Below are 17,371 nucleotides of genomic sequence, written 5' to 3' on the forward strand. Positions count from 1 at the left end.
GGGAAAAAATAATTCCCAAAAATATGAACATAGTAAAAAGTTAACCCATACAAAAAAGGATATGTAGTGAACATTTCTACCCTACACACTCAGTACTCCCTTCCCAGAAGCAACCACTGTTCACGTGTCTTGAAATATTATCTGCATTTACAAGGCTGTATTTATGTTTGTAGATCCTTTTGTAAAATAGAGTTCATGCTATAAATCTTTTTGGTAGCTGCAATAGACTCTCTTTTATCTATGCAGTTGGGGGAGTAGTTGGTCAGTTAATTAAAAGTCCATTAAAGAAGTGCCTGGATCTACCAGGGAGAGGTGTTCCTGGGCATCCAGTGTCGGTGCATTTTACGGAGGAAATGGAATGGAAACTCCTGAGAGTTGGCTCCACAGAGGCCTGGTAAGCAAGCTTCCGCTGCAATGCTGGCAGCTCACTTTTTGTATAAGTTTCCAGACTTCTCAGAGATTGTTCCATAGGACAATGTATAGACCTGCCTCATTCTTTCAGGCTAGTTTTGAGGATGAGTTGCTTCTAGGATGAGTATAGTTGTAATCATATTGTACTTGGGGTGATGCAAGGCAGGGGAGCATCTGGGTGGAAATTTCCTGGGCTTTCTGAACTTACCTGATCTGAAGAATACTTGGGTATTTTTTGAACAAGCTCCCGAGCTTGGGAAATGCTGCCGTAAACAGTTGGAGAAACACGGCTGGGCCTCCGGTGACAAGATTACTCTGAGGGGTGGAGCTCCCACGAATGGTGCTAGTTAAATGCAGAATAGACAGAGAAGGCAAGACGCCAGAGAAACGCGGAGGTCCAAGGACAGAGCTCACAAACTCCCATGCGAGCTTCCGCCCTCTGCCCTTGCTCACCAGAGATGATTGCCTCCTGTTGCAATCTGGGGGGTCACATTTCCAAAGCATGTGCAACTTTGCATATGAAAACCCTCCCTAACTGCCAGCACCTGGGCAAATTCAAATCCTCTACTCCAACATCAGGGTCCTCCCTGCAAATGAGAAGGTTTGATTGGAAAAATGTGACTCCAGAAACCAGATCTGGGATTGAACTGAAATTGCCTGAAAAATGAAAGCATTGGCACTATTAACAAAAAGGGACTGGATTCCTTTCTTTTTTCTCTTTTTCTTTCTTTCTTTTTTTTTTTTTTTTTTTTTTGCAGCTAAATCCTGAACAGCTTGCAAACCTTGGGAGGCAGCCATCCCATTATCATTCCTGATATGGACTTGAATTTCTAAGAAATGACTTTTTTTTAAGATCTGTGGAATTGAACCCCTACTAAAAGCAGTCCAAGGAGACTCAATCACAGTTTTTCAAGAACAATCCTGAGACAAGAGCCTGAGCTCTGTGGGGCCTGGAGGGCCCAGAGACCCAGATAGCCTGGTGCCGACCCCCAGTAAGTCCCTTCAGGAGTCCTGGAAACCCCAGACATTTATCTAAATCACCTCCTGAGGTGGGACTAGGTAGAGGAGGCAGCCAGGCCTCCACATCATGTAAGGGACCCAAAATGCCAGAGGGGCCCTTGATTTGTCACACTGCCAGAAAGGTTCAGATTTCAGTGTCAAGCACTGAAGTCACCCTGTCTTCTCTAAATCCAGTGTCTTGGAGGTACAGACAGGATCCTCAATCTTTTAAGATCAGTTTTTCACTTAAAGTAAAAAAAACAAATGCAAAAGGGAAGGTAGAACTGGGTCTGGTCTTGGGTGTGAGCCTGGACAGTGGGCTGCTGCTAAGTCACTTCAGTCGTGTCTGACTCTGTGTGACCCCATAGTCGGCAGCCCACCAGGCTCCCCCGTCCCTGGGATTCTCCAGGCAAGAACACTGGAGTGGGTTGCCATTTCCTTCTCCAATGCATGAAAGTGAAAAGTGAAAGTGAAGTCGCTGAGTCGTGTCCGACTCTTAGCGACCCCATGGACGGCAGCCCACCAGGCTCCTCCATCCATGGGATTTTCCAGGCAAGAGTACTGGAGTGGGGTGCCAGGAAAGGAAGCCTAGAGGGCCCAGGGCCAGCCCACCTGGTCCTAGTAGACCCTTTGGGAATGAGGGAAGTGAGGTGTGGGGCCCAGGGAGAGGCAAAGTCAGGAAGTGCATGAGGGACCTGGGCCAAGACGGTCTGCTGTGGCCCCACGGGCACACACGGGCCCTATTGACTGGGACACCGGGAAACCATCACACGGTCTCCAATCCCCTAACTGTGTGGTTACCATGACCATGCCAAGTGTGTATGCTTCCCACATCTTTTGTGAGCCTGCTAACCCCAGACGCTTCCTCGTGCCCCATGGTTCAGTGGCACAGACTCCAGTGGCGGGGGGCAGTGGCAGGAGCCTCATGGCTGAGGGAGCAGGCCTCAAGGACCTTACAAAACAATTTACTCTGACTCTGCTATGCCTCTTAAGAACTCCACAGCTCTGAATTTTTAAAAAATTTTTCATTATCCTCCCACTACCCACACACTTTAAAAAAAAAAAAAAAATTTGTCCAGGCTGGGTCTTCGTTGCTGCATCCAGGCTTTTTTCTCTAGCTGCAGCAAGCAGGAGCTACTCTCTAGCTCGGTGCATGGGTTGCTCATGGGTGAGCTCTCTTGCCATGGAGCACGGGTTCTAGGGTGCACAGGCTTCAGTGGTTGCAGCACGTGGGCTCAGTAGTTGTGGCATGTGGGCGTGTAGGCCTACAGCGTGAGAGATCTTTCCAGACCAGGAATCAAACTTGTGACTCCTCCACTGGCAGATGGATTCTTAAGCACTGGACCACCAGAGAAGTACCCCCCATCACACTTTTAAAGGCACATACTCTGTGCCAAGTGCTAGAGTAAGCATATTAGATGTATCGTTTAATTCATCCTCATCAAAACCCTGTGAGGTGGGTATTCTCATTGCCTTCATTTTACAGATGTGGAAACTGAGGCCCAGAGAGGTCAAGTCATGTGGCCAGCACAGCCCATCTATTCAGTAGCAGAGCTTCTAGAAGTCAGCTAGCATGCTAGAATCCATCAGATTACTTTTCTTAAACTTACCTTTAACTTGTCTCTCCCAATCAATTCAACTTGTCTGCACAGTGAGTTTTACCCAGCAGTTCCAGCCTAGGCTTCTTTTGGAGTCTGCCTAAGCTGGCTAGATGGTTGCATCTGGGTCATTGTAATCCAAAAAGGCTTAATTAAAATCGGGAAATACATTCAACTGTGTCTCCAGCAATGCTATGAACTCTAGATGTGGCAAATGAGGTTGTGAGGACATTAAAGGCATACAAGGTGCTTGGGGCACAGCAGAGGCACTTGGAAAATACACACCTATGTGCCAGTATAAGTTGAGAAATGAGAAAAGGGAAGTGTTTGGCTCTAGATGACTGAGTTTCCTTTTGTAAAGACTGTGGACAAAGGGACTTTTCCACTAAAAGACACTTTGGGTCTGGGGGGAACCGTCTCCAGTCTGCAGGGCTTCAAGCAGGACTTTGCAAGATGGGTGTTTGGGTGGGTGAGGAGGGGAAAGTGGGTGACAACTGGCAGTCTGAGGGCATGAAGAGGACAGAGGAAGAGAGGGGACAGAGAAGAGGGGATGAGAGACTGGAAGTAAAGGGAGCAGGCCCAGAAGAGAGAGAAGAGGAAGGACAGAGATGATTGGGGGTGAGGGGCAGTAAAGGAGAAATTGTGGGAAAGAGACGAGGGATTGGCTTTGAAAAATCGGTTCCTTCTTTCAATAAATCATTATTAAGGGCCTTCTATGTGCCAAATACTGTGTTAGGTGCTCCGGACACTGGGAGACACCACAGACCTGGAGCTTCTTTGTGGGCTTGTTCTGCCTGTAATTTAGCCCCTTTAGAGAGAGTCATCGGAGAAGGCAATGGCACCCCACTCCAGTACTCTTGCCTGGAAAATCCCATGGACGGAGGAGCCTGGAAGGCTGCAGTCCATGGGGTTGCTAAAAGTTGGACACAACTGAGCAACTTCACTTTCACTTTTAATTTTCATGCATTGGAGAAGGAAATGGCAACCCACTCCAGTGTTCTTGCCTGGAGAATCCCAGGGACGGGGGAGCCTGGTGGGCTGCCGTCTATGGGGTCGCACAGAGTCGGACACAACTGAAGCAACTTAGCAGCAGCAGCAGCAGCAGCAGAGAGAGTCATAGCAGAAGGCAATGGCACCCCCACTCCGGTACTCTTGCCTGGAAAATCCCATGGACGAAGGAGCCTGGAAGGCTACAGTCCATGAGGTCGTTGAGGGTCGGACATAACTGAGCGACTTCACTTTCACTTTTCACTTTCCTGCATTGGAAAAGAAAATGGCAACCCACTCCAGTGTTCTTGCCTAGAGGATCCCAGGGACGGTGGAGCCTGATGGGTCGCACAGAGTCGGACATGACTGAAGTGACTTAGCAGCAGCAGCAGAGAGAGTCATAAGGATCAACAGGGCCACTTGCTGAACTGTGCTGGGCTGTGAGGCAGGGAGGGTCTTTGGAGTAAGGGTCTTTGATGGTCTTAGGAGAATCTTTGAAGGTCTTAGGAATAAGCTGGGTTGCATTTGCCCTTAAAGTATGACTCAAAATTGTGACATTGGGACTTCCCAGGGTCAGGTGTCCGTCCATGCTGTTATCACCAGGTTGCTTCTCATCTGCCTCATTAAACACATATCTGCATGGACTGGAGCCGTGTAGTGGCTTGTCTCTTCCACAGAGTAAAGGGTCTATGTTTGTGATACCGTCACTCGGCTGCCTTTCCTCTTCCCTTCCTGAGTTCTGAAGCACACTCTTCATGACTGAGGTTGCTGTAAGGATAGTTTCTGGAGAAGTGAGGACTGACAGTATAGTCAGTGGTCCACTGGTAAAAAGTTTAACAATTGGCCCTCTCAGTTAGTGGGAGAGAAGGATGCTGATTTATAGCATTTGCAGATTTCCACACTTTCACATGGTGTAAACACTCCCACCAAGGCCAATTTCAGGCTCTCAGTATGTTGTCATGGAACAGTCATAAAGAGGGACTTCCCTAGCAGCCCAGTGGTTAGACTCTGAGCTTCCACTGCAGGGATCATGGGTTCGACCCCTGGTCAGGAAACTAAGATCCTGCATGAGGTGCAATGTGGCCCCAATTATTTTTTTAATTTTTAAAAAAGAGTTGGGATGAGATGTCCACCTGTGCACTATCATAGGGTGTTTCTACCACATAGGCATAACAGATGTAAATCAAGAGCATAGATAATAGTGAAGTGTAGCAAGATAATTTGGAAGTGATGAGTATTCAGTATGTATCAGCCTTATATCTTGAATATAATTTAATTGCCAATATACCTAATTTAATGTTTAACAATGACTTTATTCAACAAATCAACTCCCCCAATCTTTGTTGAACAATCAGTTTTCACTATCCAACAGGGTGTGGTTCTATGTCCCTTTTCTCTTAGCTTCAGCGAGAGAAAGAGAAGCTGTGGAAACAGAGCCTCGGGGCCCTCACCCCACTTTAACCAGAGCAGCCCCACTTGTATTCATTTTTTGGTTCTGTGTTTGAACGAAGGATTCCAATGTTTAAAAAAAAATTTTTTTTGAACACACTCGTGTAGATGGGCTATGATGCCCTTTCTATCTGCGATATCCAGAGTGAGCCATGCCCCATCTCCCCTTTCCTTGCCTGGACCCATTTTTGTCACTCAGGCTTCCTCCTCCTGCTACTCCCAGCAATCCTCTGTCCCATCCCAAGGATTCTCAACTCCACTGAAGGGACAACTGTTATCGTTGGATCTGGATTCGACTGGGATTCCTTCTGGGCATACTTTACTCTTCAGCATGTGACTCCAGAAGCTTCTTCTAAAGGTCTTTCAGATACAAAGGGATGGATGTACAAAGGGCAGAATTCCAAGAAGGCGGGGTACTCCCATAATCGACCTAATTTATATCTTGCATTCTCCGTCCAAAAGCTCTACGTGTCAGTGGACTACTGGGTTACCAATTGCTGCCCGATCATGGATCTCTATTTTTCTTTACACAACACAGTTTTCTTTATGTAAAAGCTGAAAACTGTTCTTAGCAGATGTTTGGGTTGCTCTCCCACTGAATGCAAGTTTTTCAGCCATGGAAATGCATGAGGGGGCCGCAGGGGTTATGGATGTGACACAATTCTTTTCTGAAGGCAAATTCACCCTCCTGAGCTTGCCAGAGAAATTATTTTTCCAGGAAAACTAAACAGTAAGCACATACTTGGATGTTCCTTGCAGGCAAGAGAGGAGCCCTTTCTATCCCATTAAGGTCAGGCAATTGCCCAAATGATTTGCTTCACTGCCTATCATAACGGGGAGTGTGGGACAGAACCAGCGGGAGCCTACTCTCATCTCTCTCCCTCCAGCAGTCACAGTCGAGCAAAGTTCACAGGCACAGGCACCCTCTGAAGCCTGCAGTCAGAGAAACTGAGGCTGGGGCCACTTGGAAACCCCTCAACACACACGCGCGCACACACACACGCACACACACACGCACACACGCACATGCACACACATGCACACGCACACACACGCACACACACACACACACACACACAGTGTTCCCCTAGCTCAGTGCCACAGCTCAGCTCATATGGATCAGTGTTCTAGAACCAAACATGGAGAGATGGCATTTGGTACGTGGAAGCTGGGACCTAGGAGCTCACAGGATGGGATACAGTGCTGAGCTTCCTGGTCAGCTGCCAAGTCTGCCGGGTGTGCGCTGTTCAAATCCGATAGGGTAGCCAGTGGCCCAGGAGCTTGGGAGGGAGTGGAGGCTGCTATTTCCTGCCTGTAAGGCTGCCTTCAGAGGCTTAGGGGTACGTTCGCAGCTTGGTTTCTCAGGTTCTGTCCCCACTCTTGACAAACTCCCCTTGTCCCCATTTCCCTGAGAGTGATGGCTCTATATCTGAAGGCTCTTACAGGAGGGAGGGATGAATGCATGCCCAGCACATAAAACAGACTCAAAGCCAAGCTCTGTCCAGTCTAGGCCAACTTAGGTGATAAATCTTGCTCAATTCCCTGGTCAGAATACCTTTGGCTACCTCTGCAAGCCAGGTCTATTCTCCATCCAGAGCCCTTTGGCTACAGTCCCTGCACAGTCGGCACTTTCTCCTCTTCTCTGGCCAAGCTGAGCTCACTCTCCCCTGGCTCCCCCAAAGCCCTTCACTTTCAGAATCAGAATCCTTTGAACCCAAACTTTGTCTCTTACAAAAGTCTCTTCTTTTACCTCCAACTTTATTCCAACCTAGACTCCTAAATTCTCTTGAGGCTTCCAACACTTGAATTCGGGGGAATTTGGTCTTTCCAGGGGAAACAGAAGTGTTCCTTATTTATTTATTAACATCCAGGGGCTGCTATCATATATAGATGATCCACAGGAGATAGCAACCTGAGTGTGTTTTTCCCTCATCACTTGCTCTTGACCTTGGAGAGAGGTTTGAAAGCTAAATGTAAACCATTAGCAAAATACTGTCTTTTCAATGCACCAAAAGGAGGGAAAGTTAGCTTATCTTTCAGAAGCCCCCAGAGTATTGTGGACTAGCTGAGTAAGTGTAATTAGAAAAAGGAAAAGGGAAGTCAAGGATAAATTCACATGGAGCTGAAGGAGCCTCATGATAAAGTGTATTTTCCCAAGAATTGCCGGAAAGCAAAGCTGTTCAGCCTTTGGGAAATGGTGAGTCCAAGAATTTCTGAAGCGCCCCCACCCTTCACCTGGCCATGGCCTTGATATCACCAAAGAGTTCTGCTTGCTCTGCTCCAGGCTCAAGCAGCAAGCTGTTTTCATTGCTACTTTCCAAACTGTGCTCATATCCATTATCTCACTTGATTCTTGCCAGGACCCTGTGAGGTAGGTAGGACAACTATTAGTTTTCCCTGGGCTCACTTTTGGAAGATGCCCAGGACTCAGATTTTGCACAATTGTAACTTGACAGATTTGGCTCCATTTTTACATGCTAACAAAACCTGGCCCAGCCTAATCCTTATGTAAAGGGGAGATTTTTCCTGCAACATTGAACTAAACTAGGCAGAGAGATTCCTGACCATCAGGGGTGACATGATGGGGCGGGGGGCAATCTCAAAAAAATTTAGTAATTCTACCCCTCCCCTCCCTTTCTAGAGCACAGGCTTTTGAATGGGGAGGGCTTGTGTTATCCTCAAGCTACTCAAACCTTCTTTCTTGAAGACTCGATGCTAGCTATATTTGATCAAACAATTGATCAAGTGCCGATTGTGGAGGCACAGAGAAGTATGAGATGTGGACCCCGACTTCCAGGAACTTACAGTTTGCTGGGAGCTAAACTTGTACACTGGAGAAGGCAATGGCACCCCACTCCAGTACTCTTGCCTGGAAAACCCCATGGACCGAGGAGCCTGGTAGGCTGCAGCCCATGGGGTCGCTAAGAGTCGGACACGACTCAGCGACTTCACTTTCACTTTTCACTTTCATGCATTGGAGAAGGAAGTGGCAACCCACTCCAGTGTTCTTGCCTGGAGAATCGCAGGGACGAGGGAGCCTGGTGGGCTGTCATCTCTGGGGTCGCACAGAGTCAGACATGACTGAAGCAACTTAACAGCAGCAGCAAACTTGTACACACGAGACAACAGTACATATCAGGCAAAACAGTGAATGTCAGGGAGAGTTGATGCAGCCAGGGGAGGCATCTCAGAGAGTCAGAACACAGGAGGGTGGTTAAAAGCATGAGCTCTGGGGTTGTGCAATGAACATGGCTTTGCAGTCCAGATCCACCATTACTAATGGAAACTTTGAACAAATCACTATACCCTATCTGTAAAATGGGATGAAAATTAATAAACAGCTATCACATTAAGTTGCTGAGATTAAATGAACACAGTACCCAGCACATAGTTAAGTGTTTAACAAATGGCATCATTCAGGCACTATTTAAGCTGATCACTGAAGAATGGGTGGTTTGGAGACACTCATAGAGAGAGTTAGAACAATACAAGGCATGGAATTAAACAAAGTCACTGAATTTAAAAATAAAGGAGGTGTGTGAGGATGCTGAGGATAATGGTCTTACCAAAGCAGAGGATACACGTTAAAGGACTAGGAAAAAAATACACTTTGTTAAGTTAGGTGCAGCTAGATGGTGAAAAGCCTTGACAACCAAGCAGAGGAGATAGACTGGATATAACAGGAAGTGAGAAGCCAGCAGAGACTCTGAAGCAAGAGGATGATTTGGGGACAGTGGTCTTAGAGTAAGATTGGCCTGGAGGTGTGTTTAGTGACTTAGGCAGGGACTGAGGGATATCTACTATATCAGGTGTGTGTTCATATGGACTTGAACTAGAGACTTGAGAGTGAGATTACAAAGCATTTGAAAATATTGGGAGGGGGTTAACTGGATAGAATTGGCAATTGGATATGGGAAATGAAAGAGAAGGAAAAGACCAAAAGAGTTCCAAAGTTTTGAGTCTAGATGACTTGGAAAGCGGTGGTGCAACTGACAGAAAAACGGGAGTCAAAAGGAAAAGCAGGCATGGAGGAAAGGAAATGGATTCAATGTTCAATGTTCAATTTGAGATGATGGTAACACTTGCAAATAGAAATGTCTAGCAGAAAATAGTGACTGATGCAAAGAGCCAACTCATTAGAAAAGACCCTGATGCTGGGAAAGATTGAAGGCAGGAGGAGGGGGGATGGCAAAGGATGAGATGGTTGCATGGCATCACCAACTCAATGGACATGAGTTTGTGCAAACTCTGGCAGATAGTGAAGGACAGGGAAGCCTGGCACGCTGTCCATGGGGTTTCAAATAGTCAGACATGACTGAGCAACTGAACTGAACTGAGCAAAGTTATGAGATAGGTATTATTATTATTTCCCTTTTATAGATGAGGAAACTGAAGCGCAAAGAAGGTAAATAGCTTACCCCAAGCCACACAGTTAGTAAGTGGCAGAACGGAGAGTCAAACCTCCACTCTAGCTTCAGAGACTGTTTTGAATAACTCTGCTATGTTTGTTACCTCTTTAAGAAAGGAATTTTCTGTAGGTTTCTGGTAGATAGCCTTCATCAAATTAAAGTTTCCTTTTATTTCTAGTTTTCTTAGAGCTTTCTAAGAGCAAATGAGTGCTGTGTTTGTCAAATATTCTAGCTGTATCTATTGAAATGATCATATCATTTTTTCATTTAACATGCAAATATAATGAATTACATTGATATTATTTCTAATGTGAAACAACCTTGCATTTCTGGGATTAAACCCTAATTGATTCTATTATATTCTTCTTTTTAAAAGTGCAGGATTTGATTTGCTAATAATTTATTTAGGGCTTTTGTATAGTGTCATTTTTCTGTCTTCGTACAGTTTGGTATTTGTATAATGATAGTTGGGCTTCCCTGATAGCTCAGTTGGTGAAGAATCCACCTGCAATGCAGGAGACCCTGGTTCAATTCCTGTGTCAGGAAAATCCACTGGAGAAGGGACAGGCTACCCACTCCAGTATTCTTGAGCTTCCCTTGTGGCTCAGCTGGTAAAGAATCCACCTGCAATGTGGGAGACCTGGGTTCGTTCGATCCCTGGGTTGGGGAGATCCCCTGGAGAAGGGAAAGGTTACCCACTCCAGTTTCCTGGCCTGGAGAATTCCATGCACTGTATAGACCATGGGGTCACAAAGAGTCAGACACAGCTAAGCGAGCCACTTACTATAATGATAGTTTGGGGAAATAAATTGGAAGCTTTCCATCTTTTTCAATGTTCTGAAGCAGTTTGTTTATTGATAAGAGGATGTCCCGTCAAAGTTTGGTACAATTTACCTTTAAAATCTTTGTGTGTCAAGAAGGTTGAGGTGTATGCTTTTTTTTGGCATTTTTTATTCTATTTCAATTTCTTCTCCAGTTTATTGGCACAGTCTGATTTTCACCTTCTCAAACCAAGTTTGGTCATTTATATTCCCCTAGAAAACAATCCATTTCATCTAGGTTCCACATTTATTGCCATAAATATTAATACAAAATGCCAATTATTTATAACTTTATACATATACCAAGACTGACACAATTACTAAGAATATTTAAGTTTTCCTACAGTTTTTAATGCATTTGAAATGTAGTTCTCTTTTTTGTTTCCCCATCTTTTTTTCTTTCCCTCTCCCTCTATCTCTTTTTTACTCCTGAGTGGTTTATTTTTTTTTTTAACAAACTTGCTAACGTTGCCTATTTTAATGGTGTTTTCAAAGAGCCAGCTTTTGTTTGTATAGATCAACTTTCCATTTTTTGTGATTGTGTATTTTGTAAATTTTTACTTTAATCTCTATTAACAAGCCTTATTCCTGTCAAGCCCATCTGTCTGGACTATCTTTCCTCCTTCCCTTCACTTGGCTGACTCCTACTCATTCTTCAGTTTATGCATCATTTCTTTCAAGAAACCTTCCCTGACCCTGCAGCATGATTTAAATGCTCATCCTCTGTCCTCCCCCAGAAACTTCCAGCGCTCATCATTCTACATTATAATTAGCTGTCTGCTTATGTCTCTCCCCTATTAGACTGCAAATTCCTTGAGGGCAGGGACCGTATCTGGTTCATAATTGTACCTCCAAGTGCTTAACACAGTACTTGGCTTCCCTGGTAGGAATTCAAATGGAAGGTTTATTGGAGGTACCACTCCATGAGTCGGCAGGCAGATCTAACAGAGAGGTTCCCCCCAGTCTGGTACATGAGGTCTGGGATCTTTGTTTGTTTTGATTGAAATATAATTGATGTACAATGTCCTGTTAGTTTCAGATGTACTGCATAGTGATTTGGCATTTGCATGCATTATTAAATGATCACCACAATAAGTCTACTAACTCTCAGCCCCATACAAAGTTATTAGAATGTTATTGACTATATTCCTTATGCTGATGATATATATTGCCTCCCCATGGCTTATTTATTTTATAACTAGAGGTTTGTACATCTTCATCCCCTGCACCTTCTTCACCTACCCTCTCAGGTATTAAAAAAAGGAAAAACAATTAATTTTGATAGAACTTCCTTTCCTGATTTTTGAAGAATCAAAACCCTTCAAATGTGTAATTCCAATGGTCATCACCTAGGAAGGAGTCTTCCCCCCAACCCGCCCTCCCCTTTCAGCCCTGCATTCCAGCATGGATATAGAAGGTTTAACCCCAAAGGAGACAAGGCCAAGAGTTACCCATTAAAGGAGCTGAGGCTAACTGAAGTTAAAGGTCTACAGGCTGCCCCAGGGCTTTTCCATTTAAAAGCAGTTTTCCTGCACAGGGTCCCTTTCCTTCTCCGCAGTGAGTATGGGTGGGGGGGACCTCATCCCACACTTCCATTTTCTTGTTTCCAATCTGGTTTGAAATACCTTTCCCTCTTTTTCTTCTTTCCCCTCGATTCCCTCCTTTTATTTAGCATTGATCTTGCAGTTTTTTAATTACTTGTGTCCAGGAGGTGTTTCGAGAATATGCACTGAAGTAGTAGTTTATGAAATTGGCAACATCCATGCATTGCTGCCCTAGGTTTTCTTCTGGAAACTTCTGTGGTTAGCAGTCAGATCCAAAGAAAGCAGAACATAAGCCGAACTGAAAGAGATGCATACCAAAATTATGGAATACCGTGAACATGAGAGCCAGCTCTTGCCCACCTCTCAGTCCCCACTTCCACCCTAAGCTACAGTCTGATAGAAGACGATTTCTAGAAACAAAAATCAAAGTGGTGATAGAGCGTGTTCCTGCTCACCGTGAATTTACTCCCTGAGAAAGATGGTCTCACTTCCTTGCATAATCTGGGTTCCTCTTCGAAGAAGGGATCATGAAGCTAAAAATATACAGACATTTTTGAAACAGAACTCATTCTGAAATTGAAGGGAAGTCAGAGGAAGCAGGACTCAAAGTACACCCACTCTGTGCCACCTATCAAAGATAGAACTCAATGAAGAGAGATATCCCACAGGGCACAATGTGGGACCTGGGCTGCTGAGAAAAGGTTGCCAGGCAGGCTACTTCAGACCTTTCTGAGGTTGCTTTGCTGACAGCACATGTGTTACAGGCACCATGTTAGGCTCTAGGAATGTAGCAAAGAACAGGACACAGCTCTGCCCTTGAGGAGCTTCTAGGCTGATGTCTATATGGGACACTCTGTCCGCATTTGGAACTCTCCTGGCTATGACACATGGCACCTTGACCTGAACATGCCCCATCTCCTCAGCATTTTCAGTGGCCTCAAAGACAGGAACTGCATGTCTTTTATCTCTGTACCCCCAATATCTAGAACACTACTTCAAAGATGGTAGGCATTCAAGTAATATTTGTTAAATGAATGAATGAATGAAGGAAGGAGAGGAGGAATGATGAAAGAAAAGAGGATTAGGTGTCAACATTAGTAACAGTACTTTAGAATCCTGAGGCAGCCCCCAGAATCATGGGCCAAAAACCCAGAGATCCTTAGGTCAGCTTCACAGATGCTGGTGACTTTGAATTGGTCGCTTTTATTGTTGTGTTTACTCATCCTTGAAGGTATTAAAATAATAGAGCAGGAAAACAGTTTGGTGGCTCCTCAAAAAGTTAAACATTACCTTTTTAGTAACAAAGTTACCATATGACCCCACAACTCCATTCCTAGATATACACTGAAAAGAACTGGAAACAAGGATTCAAACTAGTACATGTACACACATATTCAGAGGCTTTGGCCTCACTACTCATGATCGCTAGAAGGTGAAAACAACCCAAAGTCCATCAATCGATGAATGAATTTTAAAAGTGTGATATACCCATACAATAGAATGTCATTCAACCATAAAAAGGAATGAGGTATTGATACATGCTACAACTTGGATGAATCTTGAAAACATTGTGCTAGGTGAAAGAAGACATAGGTCAGTTTAAGAAGATGGCCTTTTGAAGAAAGTCTTGAGAAAATGTTGGTGTAGCTAAGGAGATGGGTGAGCACAAAGTGTTGGGTACCTGGGTGGGGCAGTGCTAGGAAATGCTTATTGACTGATTTCTTGACTGAATAAAAAAAAAGATATTTACATAAAGGATCTCACTTCAGGGATGCCCTATCTTGGGTCTTGTCTTCAGGCCACATTTTGTGTCAGTGCTCTCATTCCTCCATTCTTTCACTCAACAAACATCTATTGAGCACTTCCTGTGCTCTAGGAAGCACAGTGCTAGGGATTCATAATCATACACATGGACAAGAAAAATTCACATACAATTGCAAACATCATTTTTAAACCGAGTTTCAACCTTTTACTTCTCCAAACTTTGAGCTTGATTAAACAGATTGGCAAGAGCAGGACAAGTTATGGTGACAGTGATGGTGTTTCCACAACTGGACTATGTGGTGCAAGAAGCATGGTTAAGGAGCAGAGTACTTGAAAATGAGGCCAGCTCAGGAAATGGCCCTGTGACAAAGGAAGTAGAAGAGACTGTCTTCCCGTGTGTCCTGTCCTCTCTATCCCCTGCCTGGACCACCTGGAGACAGTGGATTGAAGCAGTGTTCTCACCCTGTGTGCAGCAAACGTTTTCTCTCACCCCCAGCATAACTCACGAGGGGCCGTGTGTGAGCACTAGGTCGCCCAAAATTGAGGGGAGGCAATCTGATCAGAATGAAGAAGGGTCTGCTTCTTGCTGCCTATGCTACAGTTAATCCATTGCCATCTGTCTTTATTTTGCTGACTCACTGCTTTCATTTGGGTTGGCAGTTCTTTTGCTGTTGGCTGCAGTCTTTAACTGTTTACAGAGGGCTGAGATGGATGGAGAATTAGGGGCTTTGCATTCATTCCCTGGATGAAATCCTACCCAGGTACTGTGGGCCTCTTGTCGAGGGCTGAGGCCAAGGCCTCTGGATTTTGATGGATGGTGGAGATTAAGTGTAGGGTAACACATCATTTAGTCTGATTGCAAGGCCAGATTTCTCCCAAGTGCTGCCAAATGAGCTGGGAGGTCATGTGAATTGTCTGCCCAAGCACAAGGGAGCACGGCGCCTTTTAATTAGAACAAGGATGAAGGCTATTCGGGACCTTGGTCTGTCAGGGAACTTGGAGCACCCACATCCTATACCTCATTCAAGGTTCTCTTTAAGCTTCACCTCATCCATGGACACCTCCGCTATATTAACTTCCATCCCCACCAAACATCCCACCCCTCCTCCAAAATGCACTTTTCTACACTTTGAATCTCATCAGCATTTGTTTTTTATTGTGTACAGTCCTGGCTCACTCTGTCATTTTGGAGCCAACCTTCAGCCTAGTGAGAGACTCTTTATCGTTGTGAGATATAAGCTCATCAAGATGTGAAATTCTAGCCGTTATAACTCTGAATGTGATTCTGGGCATTACATGTTTGTGATCTAAACCTGAGGTGACATACAGCTTATTGTCACACTTTGAAGGGTGAAGCACAGTGCTATTCATAATACTGGGATACCAGGTGTAAACTGGGACCACCCTGGGCAAGCCAGTGCATATCTTCACTCCACCTAAAGCACTGGGCTCCTGTTTGACTTATTTGGTTCCTGCCCCAACTCCCAGGTAGGATAGGTTGACACTGAAACTGAGTAGGCAGATAGACCAAAAGTCCCTCAACTCCCTCTACCCTCAAATGATCTAACACAGAAAGTATCCTTTAAAGGGTTAAAACTGATATAAGCCCACTGCAAACCCATGGCGTCTTATTACAAGTCATTCTATCAGATATCCTGGAAGTGTTTCCACTGAATTCCTATAGATTTCAAAGGCCAACAATGGCTTCCCCAAAATCATCTTCTCCTAGGATCCAGCTACCATATAACAAAATGGAGGTGACTTGCTTATTGGAATTATCCCTTTGAAAGCTTAACATTACATGGTCTAACTATCCCAGGGTCATCTGTGTTGGAAGGTATTCTCTACCAATAGGTCAAGATTAAAAAGTAGCCTCCAGAAATTGGAGCCCTCATACACAGCTGGTGGGATTGTAAAATGGTACAGCCACTTTGCAAAACAGTCTGGGAATTCTCAAGCAATTAAACACAGAGTCACCATATGACCCAACGGTTCTACTCCTAAGTATATTATATACCCAAAACAATTGAAAACAAATGTCTACACAAAAACTTGTGCATGAAGGTTCATAGCAGTCCAATAATATTGGACTTTGCATAATAACCAAGAAGTGGAAACCATTCAAATGTCCATCAACTGACGAATAGATAAACAAAATGTGGTATATCCTTACAATGGAATATTATTCAGCCATAAAACTAATGAAGGACTGACATGCTACAACACAGATGAACCTTGAAAACATTTTGCTAAGTGAAAGAAGCCAGACACAAAAGACTACATCATATGATTTCGTGTCTATAAAGTATCCAGAACAGGTTAATCCATAGAAACATAAATATTAGTGGTTGCCTAGGACTGGACAAGGTGGGGCATTTGAGATGGGAAGTGACAACTAAAGGTTACAGGGCTTCTGGCATCAGGGGCTGTTGAAAATGTTCTAAAACTGATTGCGGTGATGTTTGTATAATTCTGTGACTATACTAAAAAATCAGTGAATGATACATTGTACATGGGTGAATTGTATGGTATGTGAATTATATCTCAATAAAGCTGTTTTAAAAAGTAGCCAGGACTCAGTACCAGCTATCCAGGCTAGACTTGGCGTTGCTTTAGTAAGAACATGGGTGCCTTCTTCCAGATCATTCTTCTCAGTCTTCTCAGGTTGCCCAAGCACCAGCTTTGGCAAATGCCTCCTACGGGCAGACCCGATTGGGGATAGGGGGAGAGAAGCCTTGTTAATACCCACAAGGCCTTGGCATTTTCTTACTAGGCTTTACAGTAGCATCCATCACAAAGTCACAGGATCCAATAATATTGGACAGGAAAGAACTTTGGAGCTTATCCACTCCAACCCTCCCCATGGAGACGCTCAAAAGGGGGAAGTGATTTGCCCGAACCACACATTTAGTCAGTGGCAGAGCAGGAACCAGAACCGGACACTCCAGACTCCTTCTCCAGTGCTCTTTCTCCTGCCCAGCTTCTCCACTGCCTCTCTTGTCCCTGTCCTACCCAAAGCAGCCCCTTGGACACTTCCTGCTGAAATCCAGGAGAAGTCAGTCTGAGAATCCAAGCTCAAAATCAGGGTGAATTTACAATTTTGGAAACATAGTTCAAGTCTGGAAATGTGGTTGACTAAAGAGCGGGTCAGGAAATGTGCAGTATAGGTCTCCCAACATCAGGATGTGGATAGAGTACAGGATTTGACCCCTGGTGCAGCTAAATTTGTGGAATGATCACATGCTTCTCTTTATACTGTATTTGGCAGTATTAGAAGAGAAAAATAATATTCATCTTAGGAAAACCTTGGTAACTGCAAATTTTCTGGCAACCTTATTTCCTCTCGCTTTCTTGGAAGAAACCAAACGAAAAAGCAGCTGTACAAATTA

General features: G+C 44.5%; 1 protein-coding gene across 1 annotated transcript in view; it reads left to right on the top strand.

Moving 5' to 3' along the window:
• The first annotated feature begins 261 nt into the window (after nt 1-261).
• Nucleotides 262-17,371, top strand: part of PLAC1 (placenta associated 1) — a 77,979-nt gene continuing 60,869 nt past the window's right edge. Inside the window, exon 1 of the mRNA XM_086389240.1 lies at nt 262-394. The gene's annotated coding sequence lies outside the window, so the exon portion shown is untranslated. The remainder of the gene's footprint in view (nt 395-17,371) is intronic.

Source organism: Bos grunniens, chromosome X, assembly GCF_055505025.1.
Source record: "Bos grunniens cultivar Pamir isolate PY7600 chromosome X, Bosgru_T2T1.0, whole genome shotgun sequence".
NCBI lineage: Eukaryota > Metazoa > Chordata > Mammalia > Artiodactyla > Bovidae > Bos > Bos grunniens.